Raw genomic sequence first — 9930 nt, 5'->3', positions numbered from 1 at the left:
CACATTTGTCGATATTTATCTGCAGATGGGTTCACAACCACCATCATTTTTTATTCAGTAGCTATATAAATAAATATTCGACAATGATTAATTTACAACGATCCCACACAATTCTCTAATGTATGCATATTTTGACAACTTCAAAATTTACTGTTACCAGCGTTCACGAGCATTGTAATCATCCCGGCTTAATAAGGAGATATTAATTTTTGAGAATGTGAATTATAATACGATAAACTCTATAAGAGAACTATTTATAGCAAGTGCTAAAACATTACATGCTTGTTAAATGTGATCGGGTTGCCTTTCAAACGGCTCAAGCTTATTGAAAAGATAAATGAAATATTTTCACGCCTATTTAATGATAGCCTTTTCAATTTACTTATAATGAGAGAGAAATTGATATAACTTTTAAAAAAATTAATTAACACTATCTTATTAGTGTGTAGTCTCCCCCTGAATATGGCGGAAATATTTTCATTTCATACGCGAAAAACATTTCGTAAAGTATTATCTGATTAATTCGACGACATATACTTTTAATAATTCTGGATTTTAACAATACCAGGTTGGACATTGGATTCTGACTTCAAGAGTCATAATAAAAAAAATGTCCAAAAATTGTAGTCCATTAGACGTATAAATTCAAAATCAACCATGGATTTTATTGGTAGGACAAACACATAGAAAATATGCAAATAAATCTCCAATAATTTCATCACCTTGAGGTCCAACGAAATAATGATTAAAAATGAAATTATGGACATATTCTTTATCAAAAGAAAATTATACCAAGATCAACATAGTCTCTAAAAAAACTAATAAAATAAGCTAACTAGCCGGATACGCATCCTTTGATCTTTTATGTCCAATCATATCAAGAATACATGACACAGTTTGGATAACTATGCCTATGTAAAGAGTGGTTAGGATTTGTCCTCCCAATAGATAAATCTAGGGCTGTGGTTCTTCCTTCACGTGTACAATTTTACGTTTCGCTCTTTTGTATTCTACTAGAGCGTTAAGAGTAATGAAAATTGGGAACGGGAGAATAGATGGTTCATTATAAGTTTCACTCCTCTTCTCCAGAATTTCAGTTTTACCACCATCTTCTTCGATGTAGAGAAGATGACGGGTGAAGTTGAAATCATCGTTTCTAATCTAATTCAACTTAAAAATGAAAACGGACATCAAGATTTGACAGAAGCTCTTTTATGAAACCTTAGGAGACTTAGCAAAGAGATTAAGCATTTTTGTAACCCTAAAATTCTCCATCGGTAAAGAAGAACAAGAAGGGAGACCTATTGCTCCTCCATCAGCCATTAGAGGTTGTTGGAGGTGATGTTACTGCTCCGCCGCATGCATCTGCAAAGAGGTATTTCAACTTGGCGAAACATCCAGATATTGATAGGCTTCTCTTAAATATAGCAGTGATTAAGCTTATGCAAAGCTCTAAATCAAGCCAATAAGTTCGTGGAAAATTTTCTTGGACACATTCCTATTGGATTTTGGAATGATGATGGTATTGAGTTTTTGAGAATTTATTTAAATGATTTTTTTTTGCCTCTAAGCTCTAAGTCAATTTTGATTCACTCATGTTATTTGTTATTTGATTTTATCAGGTTATGCGAGGGTGGTAAGCCTACTAGATCGAATTCAGTCCAAGGTAATATTCAAATTCCCTTAATTTATTGTACTCTAATTCACATATGCCTCCCTTGAAGTAGTATTCTTACTCGATTTTCCTTAATGTTCCAATGATTTTTCCTACATATTACTATTCCAGTACATATTTTTTTTATATGTTGACAAGATGATGTTTTGGTTCTTAGTTTCATTTATACAGATTAACTACAGAGGAATAATAAGGAATTATGCCAATTAGTAAGTAAATGCTTTCTTGAATTCTTGCAACATTCGTTTCAGTTGTTGGAGAAACCGAGAAATGAGAACTAGATTGGAGTTCGGAGAAAATTTTGGATGTTGGTAATAGTATGTACCGAGAATTGCTGGTAAAGCTTCCAAAGAAGAAACCACAGTGCATCGAAAATCTAGGGAAGTTACCTGACTAAGAATTTTTATATAGATTGTTGGGGAAAATGAGTTCAAAGTGTATAAAAGATAACGAGAATGTATGACAGACTCACATATTGCCTTGGTTTAACTTACTAACCTGACTCAAAATCCCACGACATCATGCAAGTGATTGCGGGTGACTGTATATGTTGTCATGAAGTTGCATACTGAATCATTCTTTTTGTGTTTCTTTTACGATATTTTTCTATTAAGCATAAAAAGAAAAGTTCCCTTACAGTACCTTAGAAGTCACTTACTTCCTTATGCAGTTGCCATTTTTTTTATCACCCCTCTTCTTATTTAGTAGTTAGATTCCCCAAACTGATATTATTACTCATTTATATACAAGCCAAGTCATCTACCATCCTAGGACATGTTTTTCTCTATACCCACAATAGGAAGGTTTTCATTTTGTGGATGTAGTCACTCTGATTAACTTGTTGTTATACATTTTGAAACAAATACTTTTTAAAGCAAAATCTACTAACTTGAAGGCAAAAACTCGACGCAAGCCTCAAAGTACATTATCTCACTGAAAATGTGCATATTACTGCTTTGGTAAATACATGTCATTGTTGTTTTCAGTTTTTTTTTTTCTTATACACTTGAGGTAACCTGTGTATGAGTTTTGTAGGTAATCTTATACACTTGAAACTTCTTAAATCTCAAGTGTATGAGTTTTCTTATACACTTGAAACTTCTTAAATCTTATTCTTATATGATACTTCTTGATGTGAACTTCATAAGTGATTTAGTGAGAGACTGGATTACAAAAGAAGGCCAGTAGCATCTGAAACTTCTCAAGAGAAGGTAAATCCAGAAATTAAGTACATTGATAAGATTATTTCTTCCTGATTGCAGAACTTAAGTATATATTTCGTTGGTTTTTTTTTTTTGGTAGAAGTGTGGGCATAACATCTTAAATTCTCTTAACGATTTGTATAGCTGTTTAGAGTGTGCATTTTTAGCATTTTCATAGATCTCTTGGATTCTATAAGTTTGTATTTTAAGCTTCATAAAGAACCATTTGTGTCCAAGATTTCAAGTTAAACAACGCATCCAACAGTCTCTTTATCCTGCTATTTCTTGATTAAGGATTTGCTATTTATGATTATTAGTTGTTTTTTATAAACCCAATGTCAGTTTCCTTGCAAACACATTCGCTTCCCTAGCTTGCTTTGGCTTTCTAACTCGGCGCTCTTTGCTGGAGCTGTGCACTTTGGGTTTGCTGACCAATACACTTTCCTCTCAGCCTCTCATATCAAGTCTGTGTTTGAACTGTATATGGCATGTCTAATCTAAATTGTATCATATATTATGTTCTCATTCAGTTTGTCACTCTGAAAGTCCCAACTGATTGTTATCTCTTTTTTGTGCAGCTACTTATGATGGGGCTGCATATATATGTGCCACAGCTGAGCTTACACCTCTTCCAGCAAATACCGTTCCGTTGTTACTCGCTGTAAGTTTGTTTCAAACGCTTTTGAGGACATAAAATCCTGTCATATACCTATCTCACATGTTAGTCATGCGAATCTTTTATTTTCTTCGTTTGGCTATTGATAGCGTGATCACCTTTTTTTAATATATAAATCATGCTTAGGATCGCAGAGGTTATGGGGGGTTTCAACCAACCTGCTAACAACGGTGAAACCACTCAAGGAAGGTTATGGAAATCGGTTTTTGATGCGCGAACTGACCCCTGAGAACCTGAGGTACCACCACCTTCAAAATATGTCTTACATGTTGGCATTAATTTCATTTTTTAGGTTCCTTTGATTGTCCTCTTAATTCCCCCCTGAACCTTTATACATCATACTTAGGAGAGACTCGACCAGAGAGTTCGCCAGAAATATGGATGACCATGGAATCAATGTTGCACCTATGGTTGTTGTTACGGCGGGTGCATATGAGAAATATTATCGGAGTACACACTATAATGCTAATATCCCTTTACAAGCTAAGTAGACTTTTCCTTAATCCAATCTTTGTTAATTATTCACCTCTGTGTCTGCCCATGCAAGTAGTCGCTGGCCTCAACAAGTGCAGCCAAAATCTACTTCAACATGAACATTTTAGAAGTGACAGATATTAGAGAAAAGTACAAAACTTATCCAAATATTGATTCGGTTGTCTTCTACTTGGTTATAGACACGGAGGAAAACTGATCAATGTCATTTATAGTACTATACTTGCCACAGGTCCTGCCAACTAATCATACCGTCAAATCACACTACCCAAGGGAAAGCTTATTCCCTACCGACCTTTCTGCGTTGGAACGGGATGGGATGAACGTTTAGACGCTTACATGTTTGATCAATATTTTACTTTTCTATATTTTGGTTCTAAATTTCTAATGTAATGGGCATGCGAAACAAAGGACAAACTTTTCTTCTTTTTATTTTTTATGCAAGAAATTTTTAGCTATATATTATTCATCTTTATACTTTCAGAACTTTAATTAAAGCTTAAGAAAAAAACGGATGATAAATACACACAAGGGATCACTAAATTTCAAAAAGGAGTACTAAGAAACGTGACAACAAAAAATTAATACAAGAAAAATATAATCACCAGTAAGGTAATTTATGCCCGTGCCGTTACGGCACGGGTTAAGTCCTAGTTCCATCTACAAGTGGAATGATTCCAATATTGGAGATATTACCACGAGGAAAAATCAAAAGTTGCTAAATATCCCTCAAGAATACAATGATTCTTCATTTTATTGGTATTTGAAACTGTTTATCTACCATAATAACGATATATCATTCTGGGATCGATAAAGAAATCATCATCGTTATGTTTTTTGGAAAAAAAAATTCATTATATGGTCGGAAAAAAACTCAATCCTTATTGGCATAAAAATTATAAAATACGCCAATTTGTTTTCTCATCTTATAAAAACGATAGAGAAAATTAACACCAATTGGTTTATACGATTTATCAAGCTCTCGTATCGAATAAATAAAAAGATATTGTCATTTTAATTATCGCAAAGTCATATTCCACTTTGTGGTTAGACGTATGGTTTCTTGTTGGTGAATAGAAACCAAAATGTCATATGATCTTCCTCCAATGAACGAAGATACCAAAAAAAAGAAAAATTGGTCGTAGGTTTTTCAACCATCCACGTGATTAGTTACCGGATAGGTAATTAAATTGCGATAACACCAATTTTATTTGGTGATTACAGTTTGATTAAAGGAATAAAAACTGTCAACCATCTTTCGATGGATTTTTATTTTTTCTTTGTCTTTATAAAAAAAATAGAGAAAAAAGGAAATCAATTTTTTATTACTGATCACCAACATCTATAGATGTCGACCATGTATTTTTAGAATTAATTCAGTTGCACCAAAAATTTAAACTTGGTGCGGAGAAGATATATGAAATCATCGCGGAAAAAATTCATTCTAATGAGAACATATTTGTGAACTCATAGACATGGGTTTTGTTATTGTCAATAAGACAAAACAATAATATGCCAAATAAGGCTAACAATTGTCTCTGTTTGCTTATGCATCAAAGTTGTATTAGTCCAACCAAGTAGAGTACATACAAAAAACAAACAAACCAAAAGTTAGTATAATATTTAAAATTATACCGTGCAAGCATATTTAAAGACTATAAAACAATTACTAATATAAATTGTTAGAAAGAAAATTTTCTTATAACACCAATTCTTCTTTGCTGATTTTCTTCTTAGATGTTCCAAAACTCGATGTAGAGCGTGCTGATGACGTGTTGTCAACTAAAGAATTAGAGAATGCTAAACATAAACAAGTAGAGAGAAAATATATGAGAGAGAATCTCATTCATAGAATTAGTGTAAAATACAATTGTGTAAGGACCTCTATTTATAGATCAAACAATAGAGTGGGTGGTTAATTGCATTAAGTATTAGAGATAATGGCATGCAACCATTACTATCCATTAACATGTATTAAAGAAGGAGGTTACAAGAAAATTAAGGGTGGTGAAGGAGATGTAAAGATGGTGGTGTAAGTGTGGTGTAAATCCACCAAATAGTTATCCACAGCAACAAAAAAAATTTGTTTTCTTTGAGAATATTTTATTTCCATATGAGACAATGGCAGGGGATTTTGAAATGGACTTATCACGCAGTCATGGTTTTTGGAAACCAATATAAAAGATCGAGGAGTACAAGGGAAGGGAATTTATTTGTCTGACGACAATTTTTTGTCCGAGTATGAGCAGTAGACAATTTTGTATTTTATTTTTGTAATGAACTTTGGTTCTCTCTAGTAGGGTCGAAGATGAAGCCATATTTTGTATTTTGTATTCTTTTTTGATTCAAAAGGGGTTTTCATTGATTTAAATATGATGATTACATATAGGAAAATCTTCCTTTACCCAATCTAAGATAACTTGGGGAAGATTATGAAAATATTCTAACTTGGGGATGATTACATTAGCTAATTTAATGCTAAAGAGTTCTTAAGCTTATGAACTGATTGCCAAGAATAAAAACCATAGTTTTGTAAAAGAAAATTAATATCAAGGATGGTTCCTTGATTTCTCCAGTGAACATAGGAGATTTGTTCATTTATTTACTTTACTACTGATTCATTATCAGATTCAAAAATAACTTTGAGATAACCCCTAGAAATTTCCCATTCCACTGCCTGCTTCATTGCTAAGCACTCTAGCTGCTCCACCTCCTGGTCCTCTATCATTCCTCCATTGAAGAAGCTTCATTTTGCTCCAAGACATTGACCTGAAAAATTTCTCACTATTAGACTAGTTCCCCCTATATAAGGTATCTTGATAAAAGATGCATCAATGTTAATTTTCACATAATCCATTGCTGGTGGAACCCATCTGTGTATCTGTACCTAAGAACTGACATTAACAACACTAGCATTATTTTTAGTTTTACATTTCTCTACTAAAATGGTAATACTAATCAAGGTTAACAATCTCTTTGGCTTGGTCTTCTGAAAGACAACATCACACCTATCCTTCCAGATAGCCCACAGAGTTATCATAAGCAAATAAAGTTTATATTCATTGTCAGAAAATGATACATTACCTTGAAATAAACATGTATCAAACCAACTTATTATCCATTGCAACAAACTACCATGCATATTCAGGACATTGCTGATATTAATATTAACTCCTATTCATAAATCTTTAGCATAGGGGCATTCTAAAAACAGATGGTCAGTTGTTTCAAGACTAGCATTGCAGATGCTACAATGAGTATCAATATCAGGCTTGTATCTATAAATTTTATCTCTAGTGGGGACAATGTTTCTAAGATATTTCCAAGCCAACAATTTAACTTTATGAGGCACTCTACATCTCCAAAGAGATTTCCAAATTTTACTGTTAACAGTCCGAGTGATCGCAGTACCAGAATCGTGGTTACAGAGAACCTTGTAGGCACTTTTCACTGAAAAACACCTTTCCTGTCTGGCAACCATATTAAAGTATCAGTACCATTCATGGTAACCTGCATAGCCAGTATTTTAGTGGCAGTATCATTAGAGAAAGTGTCATTAATCAACTGCGCATTCCAAATTTTTGTACCTGGTAAGAACAATTCATTAACACAAATTAGATTAGAACTAGGATTATAATTAGATGGTTCCGGTGGATTATCAAGTCCCACTACCCAGTTATCCTGCCAAATATTTACTTTAATCCCACTTCTAATAACCCAAACACCAATCTCTTTAATAATGGCACTACATCTATAAATTTCTTTCCAGGTCTTTGAGTTTATCAAGGTGAAGAAAACTGTCACTCCTGAAATATTTTGCCTTTAGTTTTTGAATCCATAGTTCCTCCTCCTTAGAGCTAATTTTCCAAGCTAGTTTCATGATCAGAGCCATATTGAACTTTTCTAAGTCTCTAAATCCTAAGCCACCTAATTCTTTTGGCTTATTAAGGGCAGGCCAACCCAAAATTTTTATGCCTTTGTGTTTGTTATGCCCCCACCAAAAATTCCTTGTAAGGATATATAACTTATCAATTATAATCTTAGGTATCTTGAAACATCCCATCTGGTAAGAAGGTAGAGAATTTAACACAGATTTAACTAAAATAGTTCTACCTGCAAGGTTTAGAGATATACTGACCCAATTGTTCAACCCGGCTTCAAAGAACTGAGCAATAGGTTCAAAACATCTGACCTTACAATGACCCAAAAACAAAGGGTCCCCCAAATAAGTTTCTGAATCATGGACAACTTTCATATTCAGTTTCCTTGTTAAATCCTCACAAGTACCTGGACTTAAATTACCACTGAAATAAACGTAAGACTTGTCAAAGTTCAAAGTTTAGCCTGAGACAACACCAAAGTTATTCAAAAAATTTAAAATGTTGCCAATATTATCCTCACCTGCCTTAGCAAAAATGAGGATATCATCTGCAAAAAGAAGGTGAGTTATTGGAGGAGCTATTCTAGCAACTTTAATACATGTGATATCCTTATTAGCTTCTGTAATCCTTAAGCTTCTAGACAAAAATTCCATGGCCAAAATGAACAGATAAGATGACAATGGATCACCCTGTCTAGTGCCTCTTGAAGACTTGTATTCTTGACCGGGTGAACCATTAATTAAAACACTAATACTAGTAGTAGATATACATTGTTGTATTAGTCTACAATAAGTATCCTCAAAACCAAATTTAAATAGAACTTTTAAGAGGAAGTCCCATTCCAACTTGTCAAAATCCTTTAAAAGGTCCAATTTAAGAGCCATAATACCTCCTACACCTTTCTTATGTTTCATATTGTGAATAATTTCATGAGCTATAATGATGTTGTCATGTATAGCTCTGTCAGGTACAAAGGCAGATATAAGCTTTTTAAGGTAAGGTCTTATCCTACTAGCTAATATCTTAGAGATAATTTTATAAGAAACATTACAAAGTCCTATTGGTCTAAAGTCATATGGCTTATTGGGATCCTTAACTTTAGGTATAAGACAAATGTAAGTTTTATTTAAACTAGTAGGCATGTGACCGGTCTCAAAAAACTTTTGTACTACATCTATCACATCCTTCCCAACAATGTCCCATTGGGACTGATAAAACCCAGCCTGAAATCCATCTGGACCAGGAGAACTCCAAGCTGGCATAGATTTAACAACATTAAAAATATCATCAGTAGTAGGAATAGCAATCAAAGAATTATTATCACTTTCAGATATGACATGAGGAATAATATCAAAAGTATCATTAGTGAAAACGGGATTACTAGTACTTCCTATAGAAATGAAGTGGGATGTAAGAAAATGAGAAATGTCTTCTCTATCCCTAAGCCAGGTTCCATTAGCATCACAAATAGAATTAATGTTGTTCCTATGCATTCTCTTATTCATCAAAGAGTGAAAATACTTAGTATTGTTATCCATTTCATGAATATGCTTATCTCTAGACTTTTCTTTGTAAAAACTAGTTTGGATATTATACCAATTTTGAAGTTATTTAGTAACAGTTTTAGCTCTAACACTTTGGATAGATGTCAACTGGTTTTGAAGATTTAAAATATTTTTTTAAATGTCACCAAATTCCATTCTATTCCAATGAGAAAGAGCATTCCTAGCATGTTGTTGTTTATACTTGAACCTATATGCAGGACTACCATTAACATTCACATTCCAAGCATTTTCCATATTTTGTTTAAAAGTATCATGTTGCATCCAAGTGCCAAAATTTTTAAAAGATCTCCAAAGATTCCTAGGAATGGGATCAATAATTAACAATATAGGACAGGGGTCAGAGGCAATGTGATTAAGATGTATAATTTTAGCCTGTGGGAAATCTAGGTACCAATTATTATTCCCTAAAGCCATATCCATCCTAGACTTTCTAGTGCCT

General features: G+C 33.3%; 1 long non-coding RNA gene across 4 annotated transcripts; it reads left to right on the top strand.

Moving 5' to 3' along the window:
• Positions 1-1036: 1036 nt before the first annotated feature.
• On the top strand, positions 1037-4505 carry LOC113275667. 4 transcript variants are annotated; one of them, XR_003323712.1, is made up of 6 exons: positions 1037-1522; positions 1623-1666; positions 1847-2886; positions 3456-3538; positions 3680-3791; positions 3900-4505. It is a non-coding gene; the product is annotated as an uncharacterized LOC113275667 (long non-coding RNA). The 4 variants fall into 4 exon arrangements; XR_003323711.1 differs by having other exon boundaries at positions 1833-2886; XR_003323710.1 differs by having other exon boundaries at positions 1623-2886; positions 3688-3791.
• Positions 4506-9930: the final 5425 nt, after the last annotated feature.

The sequence above is a fragment of the Papaver somniferum genome, chromosome 4 (assembly GCF_003573695.1).
Source record: "Papaver somniferum cultivar HN1 chromosome 4, ASM357369v1, whole genome shotgun sequence".
NCBI classification, from domain to species: domain Eukaryota; kingdom Viridiplantae; phylum Streptophyta; class Magnoliopsida; order Ranunculales; family Papaveraceae; genus Papaver; species Papaver somniferum.
Note: the sequence above shows the minus strand (reverse complement) of the source record. Positions and strands in the feature narration are given on the sequence as shown.